The 14569-nt window shown below is 45.7% G+C and overlaps 1 pseudogene; it reads left to right on the top strand.

Annotated features, from left to right (window-relative positions):
- Nucleotides 1–14240, top strand: part of LOC106739926 (leucine-rich repeat transmembrane neuronal protein 4-like) — a 36237-nt pseudogene extending 21997 nt beyond the window's left edge.
- Nucleotides 14241–14569: the final 329 nt, after the last annotated feature.

Below are 14569 nucleotides of genomic sequence, written 5' to 3'. Positions count from 1 at the left end.
GATTCATAGATGTTAGGGTCAGAAGGGACCTCAATAGATCATCGAGTCTGACCCCCTGCATAGGCAGGAAAGTATGCTGGGTTCAGATGACCCCAGCCAGATGCCCATCTAACATCCTCTTGAAGACCCCCAGGGTAGGGGAGAGCACCACCTCCCTTGGGAGCCCATTCCAAATTTTGGACACTCTAACTGTGAAGAAGTTCCTCCTAATGTCCAGTCTAAATCTGCTCTCTGCTAACTTGTGGCCATTATTTCTTGTCACCCCCTGGGGCGCCTTGGTGAGTAGAACCCTGCCAATTCCCTTCTGCGCCCCCAGGTTGAATATATAGGCAGATTTGAAGGTCTCCAAATCTTTGGAAAAGATTTGAAGAGCTGTGATTATTTGGGCAGTCCCTGGAGGCTGCAGTAGGGAGCCTGAGGTGGACTCGGAGCTGGTAAGCAGGGATGCTGAGGGGGAAGGGGGCCATGGAGGGGGACCCCTGTGCCAGGCCCCATCCCCTGCCTGCTCCCCTAGTCCCCCCCAAACCCCCACCTGCTGTTTTTTTTTTTCCTTAGAGGGACAGAGCTGGGGCGTGTGAGGCAGCCATGGTGGGGACTGGGGAGCAAGGAGAGGTCAGGGGTCTAGTGCAGAGCCCCCCATGCAGTGCAGGGCAGTGGGGAGCAGCAGGGATGCCCCCCCGCCCCCCCCCCCCCCCCCCCCGCGGCAGCACCCACTGAGTTGGGTTTTTTTTTCCAAGTGCTGGGAGCTGGGGCAGGCAGGGCAGCCATTGCCAGGCTGGGAGAGCGGATGGGGGATGGGCCATCCGCTCTCCCAGCCTGCTGCTGAATCTCTGAATCGGATTCAGCCAAATCGATTGGGAACAGTGATTTAAATCGCCTAATTGAATCATTGTCCCCCAAATCAACTGAGTCTGAAGTGAATACTAGCTGCTTCATGCAGGCCTAATGTTTCTATCACATGACAGATGTGCCCCGCTGAAAATGGTTTGTCCGCCTGGCTCATCCTCACTCACCTGACACGCTGTGCAGCTCTTACAATCGTACAGCTAGGGCGCTGGGCTGGAACTGGGACATCCGAGTTCAGTGTCCAGCTTGGCAGGTTTGCTTCTTGACCTTGGCTCTTGTTGCTCAACCTCTCCAAAATTTGTCTTTTTGTCAAATTTGGCTTCCATTCTGTCAAATGGAGAAAACAAGACAATACTCATTTTCCCCACGTGCCTTTTACATGATGCTAGTGCACAGTAGACTAATTCTTCTGAGCCCTAGCACATGATCACGGCTTTTGCCGTGACGCGGTACTGCACGGTAGAATTAGGGGAATACTCTGGAAGGGTTCCTCTGCTGTGCTGATTCTGGGGTGTTTTGGGAACTTCTTTGTGGACATGCGTGGAGATGTAACGGGGTAATACTGTGTGGAAACATGGGGATTTTTTTCCCTTTGAAACTGGCAATCTTGTGTGGTGATTTGGGGACTTTGCGTAGAAGTGTGCGTGGGAGTATGATGCTCTTTGTGGAAGACGATGAGGACATGCCCGCAGTTCAGTGGGGTTTTACCGTGCTCTTTGTTATGCGTGGAAGTATGGCGACACACCTGGGGTGATTTGGTAATATTGTGTGGCAATATTGGAACTTTTTTCTGTGAAAACGGGGGATTTTGTGCAGTCCTACAGCAACTTGGTGTGGAAATGGTGTGTGGGAATACAGGGGTGTTTGTGGACAACGGGGTGTTGATTTGTGAACTGTCTCTGGAACCGGAGTGATTTTAGGAACATTTGTGTGAAAAAAATGTAAAAATATGGTGATTTGTTACCTTCTTAAATGTGGGAAGAAGTGTGGTGGCTTTCTTGGGTGGCAAACTGGTGATTTTGTGTGGTGGTTGGTGAACATTTGTGGCAATGTGTGGACACACACAGACCACCCTGTGTCCGCCTTCTAGCTCATTCAATCAGGTCCTGTCTGGTTGCTAAAGATTTTGTCTTCATGCTTCTAGGTTTTGGTAACAGCAGATTTTTCACCCTTACTGTAATGTCCTTAACCTTTGGACTAGGTGGCAGATTTCACAATCCCAGCTAGTGGATGTTCAGTTAAAAATGCATCCTCTGGGGAAACCCACATCCAAATTCAATTCCAAAAAGTGGAAAATGTTTAAAGAAGCCTGACTTCGTTATACTCATCAAGGGTGATAGTGTAATTTCCTTTTCATTAGAAAAGCAATGCTATACCCAGCATAACTCCACTTCAGTGGATCTATGCCACCGTACATGCTTCTGAAGCCCCAGTTTTTCAGTCCATCCCTGTTCAGGAAAGAGCTGTAAGCACACAGATAAAAGGCTACTCATGATGAAATACATTCTCCAATAATCAACAAAGTAAGCATGTACGTAAGCACGAATGCGCAGGTGAGCTGTAGCTTAACCGAAGCTCCCTACCGAGCCTGCAAGAGGAATCAAACAGCAATGAAACCTTGGGAATCCTGTGTTTGACATGGCTGTAGGATTTCATTTGCTCTCAGGTAAAATCTCCTGAGTTCTGCTATTTTCTGTGGAGCCGCTATTCAGCAATGTGGATAGTGAGCCTTTAACCTCTCCAGTGTCAAAATTGCTCTGAAAAGGAAGATGTGTCCCTAAATTTGGCCTTCTGAATCTTTTACGTTAATCCCATGGATACAAACTATATGGAAATGCCACGCATAAAGGAATACTTGTTTCAAGTGCGCTACCCTTAGGACTATAGTGTTTATACCATTTAGAGAGAAGATCTACAGAGGTGAAGGCTTTAGCCATTAATCCCAGTTAATGAATCCAGTCTATTAGCCCAAAACCTTACTTGAACATTTGAAGTGCTTCTAATGTAATAAGCTTCTTTTTGTCAATAGAGTCATGGCTCACTTCAAAGACCAGATTCATTTATTGACTTGATCTACTCTGCAACACTTTAATATACAGGGTATGTTCTTACACAATAGCATTTAGGGCAAAGTTAAACTGTCCCTTTTTGATCATACAAATTTAGTCAAAAGAGAGACTGTGCTGTCATTGACACAGCTGAATGGCATGGGGATATATTTGCTTATTAAAGTACATGCATTTCACTACATTAAGTAAATGAAGCATTAGTTGAAACTAAGTCAACATTAATTCATGGTACAGTTTTCAAAAGAGGATATAAAATCCATTTAGTAACAAATACTGTAAATAGATGGGTACTGGTGCATTGTCTGGTGATAAATATCTTGTCACCCTACATTTTGTGCAGTGACTTGACTCAGTCAATGGGACTGTGCTGTCATGGAGCTTCACTGTGAGCCAAACACTCAGTCGGATACTCTGATAGATTATACACAGCCAAGCAGCTCTCCTTACATTTGTCTTATTCTTGTTAGAGCAGATTTTTGATTTTGTTATAGTTCACTGTGTTCCAGAGCCACATTTTAAAAGAGTATCATACCTTAAACAGCTTCAATAAATGGCTTTAAGAAGGCCTCTGACACTGTCTCTCACCCCATTCACATCAATAAATTAGGCGACTGTGGCATTGATGCCTGCACGTTTGGATGCAGGCAAAAAATTGGATGGGTAAAAAATTGGCTGATGGGGCGCACCCAGAGAGTAGTGGTGGATGAGTTGTACTCAACCTGGCGAGATGTAAGCAGTGGGGTACCCCAGGGCTCAGTCCTCAGGCCCACACTGTTTAACATCTTCATCATCGACTTGGACGAGGGGGTGGAAAGCACGCTGTCCAAGTTTACTGATGACACTAAGATGTGGGGCGAGGTGGACACACTCGAAAGGAGAGAGAGGCTGCAACTAGATTTAGACAGACTACAAAAGTAGGCAGATGAGACTAGGATGGGGTTCAGCGTAGACAAATGCAGGGTGCTGCACCTTGGGAGCAGGAATCCACAGCATACATACAGGCTGGGCAGTTCCCTTCTTGAAAGCACAGAAGCAGAAAGGGATCTTGGAGTCATTATTGACTCCAAGATGAACATGAGCCGCCAGTGCCAGACCACAGCCAGCAAGGCCAACCACTCCTTGTCATGTTTCCAAAGATGCATCTCAAGCCAGTCCAGAGAGGTGATCCTCCCCCTCTATGCGACTTTGGTCAGGCTGTAGTTGGAGTACTGCGTCCAGTACTGGGCACCACACTTCAGGAGGGATGTGGCCAACCTGGAGAAAGTTCAGAGAAGGGCCACCCGCTTGGTGAGAGGGCAGCAGGACAGGCCATACAGGGGGAGACTGAGGGACCTGAACCCATTCAGCCTCAGCAAGAGGAGGCCGAGGGGGCACCTGGTGGCTGCCTGCAAACTCATTAGGGGAGATCAACAGCAAACAGGTAGAGCCCTTTTCTCCCCAGCACCACCTGGGGTGATGAGGAACAATGGTCATAAGCTGATGGAGAATAGGTTTGGGTTAGCAATCAGAAGGCAATATTTTACAGCTAGGGTGGCCAAAATCTGGAACCGACTTCACAGGGAAGTGGTCCTCGCCCCTACCTTGGGCAAATTCAAGAGGAGGTTGGATGATCGCCTGTCTGGGGCCTTGTGAACCCATTCATTCCTGCCTGTGGCAGGGGGTCAGGCTAGACGATCTGTTCAGGTCCCTCCTGATACTAGCTACTATGAAACTATAAGCTTCAGGGTGGTATGATGGGACTGGCAGGTACTAAGCCAGGAATCTTCTCCTGTCTTTGCCATTGATTTGCTAGTAAGAAAACTTTATGCATCTCAATATGAGTTATTCCATTTTGGCCTCTCTGTGTCAGGGGTTTTCAAATAAACTCTGCTGCAAGTGGGGTTAAAATGCTAAGTGCTATTTTATTATTATTATTATTATTATTATTTTATTATGATTACCTACTTTTTGCACTTTGAAAAGTCATAGCCTGTAAAGAAATCTATGATTTAATTGTTATTATGGAAACTTGGTGAGACATCTCTTTTATTTGAGTGGGAACATCAAATGTGGGACATGCTCTGTTTGAGAAAGGAAGGTTTGGGGGTTGGGGGGCAGAAGGGGCACTGCCTTGTCTGTCAAAAATCTAGTTACTTCTCTGATCCAGGATGGAGTTGGGGGATTTTCAGTTTATTTTGGGGGAAAATAAAGGTGGCAAGAAGTTCAGTGGTGAGATGATGGGGGTCTGTTAAACTGGCAAGTCGGCTAGTCCCCTCAGTAAGTAGCAGCCCAGCAACTTTCTATAACAGCTGCCCGGCTCATTAAGGAGCTGAGTCCCCTGTCTTGGAGAGGAGCCATGCAAACTCAGGACTCGGGTGCCCTGGGAAAGGAAGAGTCTGACACCACGGGGAGCCTGCGCTTGCGGCTGGGTCGGAGCTGTGGGAGAGTTTAAGCTGCAGGAGCAGGGGACCTGCTGGTAAAGGGAGGCAGTCTCTATTAAGCAGCCCTAGTTTCACAAGGAAAGGGAACGTGGGGAGGCATTCAGCCTCCTAGTGCTTGGAAGAAGTTGACTTCCAGGCAGGAATCATCTTGCTGCCATCTGAATGGAGGTTACCATTTATAGAAACAGGAACTGTGCGCTGCCGTCTGGTGACCACTCACAGCAACAGCAGTGCTGCTATTTATTTCTATGGGAGTGAACTGAATCCCTGGTGGAGCTGAGGGTTCAAGTCTACAATTTGTGACTGGACATGTATTGACAGGGCCGTTGTACATGGAATCACATGTTGCATAGACTATTCACTAATGTTGGGCTTACAGAGAATATTTTGGGTATGAGTTTGAATGGGTGTTGTTTCACCTATGTAATGCAGATATGAAGATGTGTGTATTAGATTTGATATTAATCTTTTTTCTCTTCCGTAAATGCTTATAGTTAACATAACCAACCCTATCTGTTCCTTAGGCTGGAGTGGGAAGGTGAAAATGAGGAACACACCTTTTTGGTGGGACACTGGAGAGCCCAACACTACTGATACCCTGAGGATCTTGAATCTGGTGTAGCGCCTGGTGCTGGGGTGGGGGGCTTACATTTACAAATGTCAGCTTTCCCAGGAAATTTATGGCATTTCTCAAGGTACCTCCTGAATGTAGAATAACTTTTATTTTGGCCAGTTCCCCAGAAGGTGTTTAGGCCCTGATAGGAAGCAGGTAAGGAGCAAAATTGGAGATGGGACCCAGAGTTAGCCCTGGAGCATGGAAAACAAACTCCATTTGTACAGGTCAGGGCACTGCTCCTTCTAGGAGGATGACTAGGAGGATCTTTATCCTGTGGTTGCACCAGGTACCAAGGGGGCTTACCCCCTGCAAATAACTTTTGGCACAAGGTCAGCGTGTCCACCCTCTTGTATCAGTGTAGTGACATCCTGGCAGATATTCCCAGTCTCAGCCAGCCTTGAACGTGATCAGATGTGTGAGCAATTAGTTTTTTGCTTTATCTGCCACTAGTCTGCTAAGAGGGACCCTGAGAAATCATGTTGTGTGGAGCAAGAGATGGTGTGGAAAAGCACTGAGAAATGGCTAACAAGGGAAACACATTTATATGTCAGTTTGGGATGTCTGATCCTTCTTACTCTTGCTTGGAGTAGATGTACACAGGGACCCAGGTGGTTAGTGTACTGTGGGTTATTACTATGCAGCACAGGACCTCAGTTTCTAAGCTCCATAGATGCACAGTCTCTGGCTTTTATAGCATCAGAAAGCTGCCTTTGAAGGTGAAGGACAGATCCAATGCTGGGTGTAAACTGGCACAAATCCTAGGAAATCAAACAGGAATTGTACCTCTTTATACCAGGGCTGAACGTGCTCCACAAGTGATTGGAGTTTGCTCTGCCAGGGTCCACTGAGCAACTTGTCTTGTGCGTTCCTGCTATTCGGCTGCCATGTAAGGTGAAAAAATGTTCATTTAAAATCCAGCTACGGGGAGTCTTGGAATCCCTCCAGTCAGCTTTCAGAGAAAAAGGAAGAACTAACCACTTACTAGCTCTGAGCAGCAGAGGGATTTGCTCTACCATTGAAAAAGTTATCATTAGCCTGAGTGTCTCTAATATACATAGCTTGTTCCTACCTCCCTAGGTGAAGTGCACCAAGCAATAAGAACCCATGATATATCATCCCTGTGGTCTCCATTTTCCCTTTTCTGCCCTTGAAATGAAGAGGTGTTGGTTACAAAATGAAATTACAGCCAATGTCCCTGGCTAGAACGAGCTTGGGTTTTCTGGTAGTTCTGGAAAAAGCTGATTGCCCGTATACCTTGAAGCGTGCAGGGTTTGTTTTTTTTTCCTCCCGAAGACCAGGTTTCTTTCATCTTGATCTTCTCATCTCCTACAGACAGGAGAATGACCTGAAAAGGTATGTAGGAAGAGAATTCTAGCAAACTTTTTTTTTACTAGAAATATTTACTTTTAGGCTTAACCTTTACAACTTTGATTTTTTATTTTTTTTTCCAAGGGTGGCTGTGTTCATTGTGGAAGTTTTCAGCAGAGGTGTGGTACAAAGCAATTTTAAGTAAAAGAATAAACAGGATTGAGGATGGCCCTTATTGCCTTCAGGGGGAATGTTCAAGGCTGAGGAGGATCCGTATCAAGTGAAGATGGGCACCGCTCCATTGCAGCTAGTGCAGTTATACAGACTCTTTCATCTGCTGCAAGTGTTACCTGGTAGTTGCTGTAGCGCATTTCTAACATGAGATAATTCACATATGTGAATTCCTCCAGCCAGTCAAACCACAGATGACAGTGGGACTTGGAGAGCCCCAGTGACTTGCAGAATTGCTTGCAAGTGCTGTGAATGCAAAATCCATGTTTTAAGCAGAACGCGCTGTCCATAAGGCCCTCATAAGGGATCCAAAAGGTGCTGTGCACACTTTGTGATTCTTAAAATTTATACTGTGATCGTGCCTGGAGACCAACATAACTGAAACCCCATTCCACTATGTGCATGATATTTATGCATTTCTTTCTCACTCTTTTTTTTTTTTCCCCTGCCCCCTTTTCTCTCTCCCTCTCATGCAGGTTCCTCACCACATGAAGACTTTGCCCTATTACAACTATGGCCAATGAATGATCAGATACTGCCAGGCTCATAAACCACTCCATGTAAATAGGGGATATGGCACCATCTCCCGGGAGCAGGCTGAGACCAGCAAATTTGAACTCAGTCAAGACCACAACTTCATAGCTACAATCGTGCACTCGGCTGCTCCAGCCATCTACAGTGAGAGAAGAGCAAACCAAAGATGGAGATGGCTTCTTGGCTCAGTTTCCCCCCCAGCTGTCCTGTGCATGCGGTTTGTGGTGGTGAGTAGCGGTAGTTCTCCCTGCAAGCTGTGAGTACGGGAGTTGCTGAATCCTGTTCCTAATAAAGATACAGCTCTGTTTCCCACCCCATTGGGCTCTGCTGAATGGTGACTCGAGGACAGGACCCCAGAGGCACAGAGGTCTGAGTGCGTTACCCCATCCCTGAACCCAATGGCACAGATTAAACACTATGTGGTGTCAGAAGTGACCTGTCTCTCGGTGGAGTCACCAGCAGCCTGATTAAGGGGGTTACAGCTTTCATTCAAAGAGAAAAAAAAATGGAGCATTTCCAACCTCCACCATCATTATCCTTTATTGGAAATCTTGGGGTGAACTGGAGAAGATGGGAACAGAAGCTGCAATTATCCCTTGCAGTCAGAAAGGCTGAGGAAGAGGCAGAGGATCATCAAATTGTAGTCGTGCTTCACTGCACTGGGGATAAAGCCCTAGAAATCTACACTGATGTGCCAGGGGTGTTTGCAGACCCTACTGACAGCACCCTTGCAGAGGTGCGTGCAGCATTTGAGCACTACTGCGAACCCGGAAAAAAACCCGTCTTTGAAAGGTCTCGGTTCTGGCAACTTGGATACAATGCGGCCGCAGGCAGAGATGATTTTGTTACAGAGCTTGGAAGTGGAGCACAGCATTGTGAATGTGGACTTGCTGAGGATGTGATGTTGAGGGACGACGTTGTCTTCAGCATACCTGCCTGCGGCTCCTTGGAAGGAGAACCACAGGCAAAAAGCGGGGGGTAGTATTGGGGAGGGAAGGGGTCGGCCATGGTTTCTTTGTTAAATGCTTATTACTCTTAAGGGGGTTTTTTATTTATTTATTTTTTTCTTTTTCAACACACAAAAACGTTTGCTGTTTTTTAATTTTTATTTTCCTTTTTTTGCTTTTGTTTTTCAATCGAGCGCTAGTACTTCAATCTCATGTTAGAAATGTGAATGTCATTTCTAATCTCACTCATGTGAAAAACGATGTCACTTCTAACATGCCTAATTTTGTGATGTCATTTCTAATCTCATGTTAGACGTGTTGCGTGGGAGACTTGTGTTTCTTTTCTTGCTGCAGGACTTTGGGAGAACCATGTTATTTCAATGTCCCCTATTATCTTTTGTTTGTTCTTCTTATTTAATCTGCATGCTCTTCAGGGCAGGGAGGGCCTCTGGCTCTGTGTACAGTGCCTAGCACAACGGGCTGCTGATCTCAATAAGAGCTTCTGGGGAGGACTGGAACATAACCCAAGCATAAATAATAACGACACAAAAATAGATTTTTAAAACATGATCTCCCTTGTGCAGTTTTATACGCCTAAAAAGAAACCGATACAATGCGTTCAATCTGTGTTAATGCAACGGCTATGGGAGGTTGTGACTTCCTTCCAGTCGGTGCTCTAGACTCCCTAGTGATCTGAAGCACTCGTCTTTGCTAGGAGAGTACTTCTAGCATGGTAGGAATTAGGGGAACGTGATACACTGATGAAGAGGGGAAAAAGCTTGTTCTTCCCAAGTTCTCTTGGGATTTTGACTTAAAAAGTGATCACTTTAGACAAGCGTGGGAGTCGAGCACACTACAGTTGTTTCGAACAATGAATATTCCATGCGTGGGGTGAGGGGGCTACATATCTACAGCACCGCATTAGTGTGCCAGGGGACTTTATTAGTAGATGTTAAGCATTATGACTCCAAAAAGATGATCAAGCCAGTAGGGATATACAGATCGCAGCAAGGTGTAACGTCCTACCATGGAGGTAATGTAGCCATCTTAACTTGGGCCTGGATGCACACTAACACATTTTTCCTCCGAGACATGGAGGAAGAAGGAAGGGGGAGAAGGCCGTCTACCAGAAAGATGACTACATTACTTCTGTTGCAGCACCAAGCATGGGGAAAATACCTTTTTTACTCAAAGCTGCTGTCCCTTTACTAGGGGATCCCATCCATTTTTCGGCTTTCAGAACACAGTTGCTTCTTGTTATCACCTTATCTATGGATACATTCTGACACCGTTGACCTGATTTTTGCTATACATTTCAATTTAAACAGACTTGCATCTTCCAAGGACTCTTGTTCCATCAAAAGTCTTCTGACCAGTTCTAGTGAAGCCAAAACTAGGGGTAACCCAGCTGATGCAGAAATTATGGGATGAAGTTCTCTGCCCTATAGATGATCATAATGATTTTTCCTGGCCTTAATATTGATGTCACTATGACTGCCCCAATATCAGGGCATCACTCCCTGGCTATTCCCTAGCTGCCAAAGACTCAAGACAGCCAGGGCATGAACTTTACAGCTGGAAGTGGAAAAAGGATGAGTCAAGCCTGGAGTGATTAGACCCTTATTTATTAGTTGCATTTCTTCTGCCTAGGAGCTCCAGTCATGAACCAGGCCCCTGTTCAACAGCCTGTGCAAAAACAGAACAAGAAGATGGTCTCTGCCATCCAAGATTTTTTTTTCTATGCAAAAGAGAGCAGGTGGCTCCAGCCAAGGGAAGGAGTGCAAAGAGGCAGTACCATAGACACTGATGTTAGACTTGATAAATCAAGTATTTGGCAATAAAGGAGTATTTTAAGCGGGGATATAAGGAGGCTAGTGAGGTGCTGCTGCTAAGCTTGAGAAGCAGTGCGGGAGAAGGAATGAAAGTGCCTGTTTTTTAATAGCTGGTGATGAAGGCAAGAATTGCCTGCCATTAAACCCTAAGTAAAAAGCAAAAGTCCTTTGACAAATTTTGTCTAGGTGGCAAAAGAATGAGTGCATTTCTGAGCCATAATAGATAGTATGCAAAATGCAATTTATAAAGGACTTAGTCCGTATTTGCAATGCATGGAGAGCACATTATGTAAGAGAAATTGTTGGCAAACGTTCATAAAGTATTTATTGGATGCACCACTGTTTGTTCAGTGATTTATAAATGCAGTGATGTGTAAAGTGGTGACAGGGTTGCATATAAATCCCTTGTGAAATATGTCCTATGCATCAATAATGCTGATAAAAAATTAGTTTACAGTTTATCTACAACTGCTTTGGGAATGATTTACAGGTCACTTCTCTTTTCACTAGCCCGGGCCGCTAGGGGCTTGAACTCAAACACAAATTATCTACTAACCTTGATTTTGCTTCTTTTTTTCTATATGAGGAGTGAGCAAACTCCTCACCTATCTGTAAAGCAAAAGGGACCTTTGCTGAAGGCCAGCTCCAGCCTTTGTGTGAAAAAGGGGTTAGGGACTAGCAAGGAATGTATCTGGATATTGAGGGACGGGGCAGCACACGCTTAAGGATGATCACGTCAGTGGGAACATGTTTGGGAAAACTGAGATTTAAGTGAAGAGCAGCGTGATAGATGCAACCCGCAGGTCTGCCACAGGCCTCCACTGTGACCTGGGCAAATCATCAAATCCCTTTGTTCAACACCTTTTGTACTAGGATACCACATTTCCTTTTCCCTACCCTATTTGAACTGTAAGCTCCTCAGGCCAGATTCCCACTCGCTATTTATATAATATCTAGCCCACAATGAAAGCCTGAATGGCACTGAGGTCTTTGTGCAATACTGCAGTAGAAATAATAGTGATAAAAAGCAAAGATGGGATGTGAAGATACATTAAACAGTACAAAGAGCCTTAACTCTAAAGCTATTGTTTTAATCCTCTCTCCCATAAATATGAAATTATGCTACTGCCTGAACCTGGATCCTTCATATTTCAATTACTTATGGCTTTTAAGAATCACCGCCTGACACCCTTTCAGAAAAGTAAGGGTGGGAGCCACAGTAGGCTGGCCAGATTTCACCTCAATAAAAATCCCCTTCAGGTTTAAACTCGGTCTAGGTTTGTTCTTTGATGTGGATTCGCTGTGTGTTGTCAAACAACCGTTGTTACACCCCAGAAGCAGCTGCATTTCACTTCATGAGCGCTTTGGGCTTAGGACATACTTTCAGATCCCTAGGGATGGTAGATACCCTCACAAACAGCAATGATTATTATTGTGAGATGGTTGCCTCTTCTGCAACAGAAACCCCTATTTAGTAAAGTATGTAGTTTGCATTTTCCTTTAAGCAAAGACTTTTCTCCCTAGATTTCATTGGTTAAATTAAATACTTTTATGAAGAGAACCAAATTTGTGCTTCTCTATTTGCTCTATTAAGTTTTGAACATTTAGGATTCAGAAGTTTTTCAGCTTTTGTGCATGCCTAGAGAGAAAATTCCTTTTATTCACATGCAAGCTGAGACTCTCACATAATCACTGCGCTCTAGGAGAGTTATCTCCGAGAGGGAGGGAGAAAGCCCAGTACATAAAGCAGGGCTCACAGACATTGCCCTACTGCAGTTTGCTCTACGTGGGGCTGCCTTTGAAGACCCTCCGAAATCTGCAGCTGTTGCAGAACATGGCAGCCCACCTTTTTGAGAGGAGTGTTATGCCAGGAGCAAATTATTCCAGTGCTTCAGAGCCTTCACTGGCTTCCAATAGCTTTTTGGGTGCAATTCAAAGGGACGGTTTTGATCTATGGAGTCCTAATGGTGTGGGCCCTATATAACAAAGGGACCACTTCCACCATTATGTCTCATTCTGACCCCTAAGAATAACCAAAGGCAACCTCCTGCAAGTTCTGTGTTTGGGGAGTTGTCTTATCTATCTATATCTATATGAAGGCCAGGCCAGACTTAGGAACATTTTATACATTTGATTTCTCAGATCAGCATCTGGAGTTCTGACAATGTGTTGGTTTTTTTCTAGGGGTGCTGGTACTGACAGCTGATTTTTTTTTAAGGAGGTGTATCGGCCAATACCTAGCCGATTTCGTTAGAGCTGCATGCAGCTGGTAAGTCTGTTGTGCTGGACAGGGAGGGATGTGGTGGGGGGCAGATCAATGCCCCCTGTGGTGAGGGAGGGAGGAGGCAGGGGCAGGCTTTGCCCAGCCAGGGTGGGCCAGGGCACGGGATTTAGCCATGGCTCATTTGGGGGGGGGCAACTCCCACTGCTGTGCATTCGAGGGAGGGCATGGGGGGAGCATGTACCCCCAAGATGTGTGCAGGGCTGGGCAGTATGGGCGGGTTGCAGCTGCAGACTGGAGCTGGGGCTGTGCCAGGCTCTTCTTGGCAGAGGCTGGGCTTGAGGCAGGAGCTGGGCTCAGGGCAAGAGCTATGGAGGGGGCTGCAGCTACCCCAAATTTTGCCATAGCCCCCCATAGCACCACCACTGCATGCCTGGCACAGCTCCGGCTCTTCTTGACATGTAGGTGGAGGCATGCAGGGGCACATGGGTGGGCACACGTAGGAGCGTTTTTTGGACAAATTATCAGCTGCATTGGGCCAATTCCTGATACAGCCAATTTTCCAATCTGATATTGGACCAGTGTATCGGTGCATCTCTAGTTCCCACCCCCCCCCATTTATTTATTTATTTGATTTATCCCACAAAAGGCACAGGGCAGTTTACAGTAACAGCAAATAAGTCATTTTTATATATATATATATATAAATAAAGTATAAATATAACAGTGCCTGTTGTGGTACAAATTGTGCTTCAGCCTCAATTCCCTTGCTGCAAATGATTCTGGGGTATGTGGGTACCGTCCACCTCGGTCCACGGACCCAGTGTGAGGTCTGGGCTTTGCTTGCCCCCTCTGGTGAAGGGCTTTGGTTTGTGGGCACGTTCTGCTGACTTAGGTGCATAATGGGCAAGGCGGGGAGAATTTGGGGAGACAAAGCCTGAGTCAGCAAAGTAACCAATGCTCACAGCAGCACTCCCTGATAAGCCGACTGGACAGAGCTGACACTGGTTTCATTATCCAGGTTGAGAGAAATCCAAAAAAGAGCCGAGGTACCACTTTGAGTGACGTCTACTTCTGACTCTAACTGTTTTTTTTCTTTTGAATTTTCTCAGGTATCTCACAAGCATGTGTGTGCTTGCAGGTGGTGAGGCCAGCTCCTCATTCCCTCCCTTGCTCCTTCACCCACCACCAAAATTAAAATGTTACAAGCCCTAGACTTGTAGTTGTCTGTTTGTATCTTTCTTTTTCATTTGTCCCTTTCTGATTCAAAAGTTTTCCAGCTTTTACCTGCACCCACAGCTGGAAGTGTGTGGGTGCTCAAGTGAAGGAAGAAAATCGCACATGATTTGGGCCTGTAGGAGCTGGCACTGTAAGAAGGGGCAAGAAAACCCACTACATATTACAAATATCACAAAGATTAGCAACACTTAAGGCCAGACCTGGAGGTGCTGCTCAGCCCTCTGAGAAACCAAAGCCATATCATGTTTTCCTAAGCCTGCCTTTGTAAGCCCTGAGCAGCCCTTGCAGACTAAAGGGGCTTTTGTC

This window comes from Alligator mississippiensis, chromosome 11, assembly GCF_030867095.1.
Source record: "Alligator mississippiensis isolate rAllMis1 chromosome 11, rAllMis1, whole genome shotgun sequence".
NCBI classification, from domain to species: Eukaryota; Metazoa; Chordata; order Crocodylia; family Alligatoridae; genus Alligator; species Alligator mississippiensis.
The sequence above is the reverse complement of the archived record's forward strand: the minus strand, read 5'-3'. Positions and strand labels throughout refer to the sequence as shown.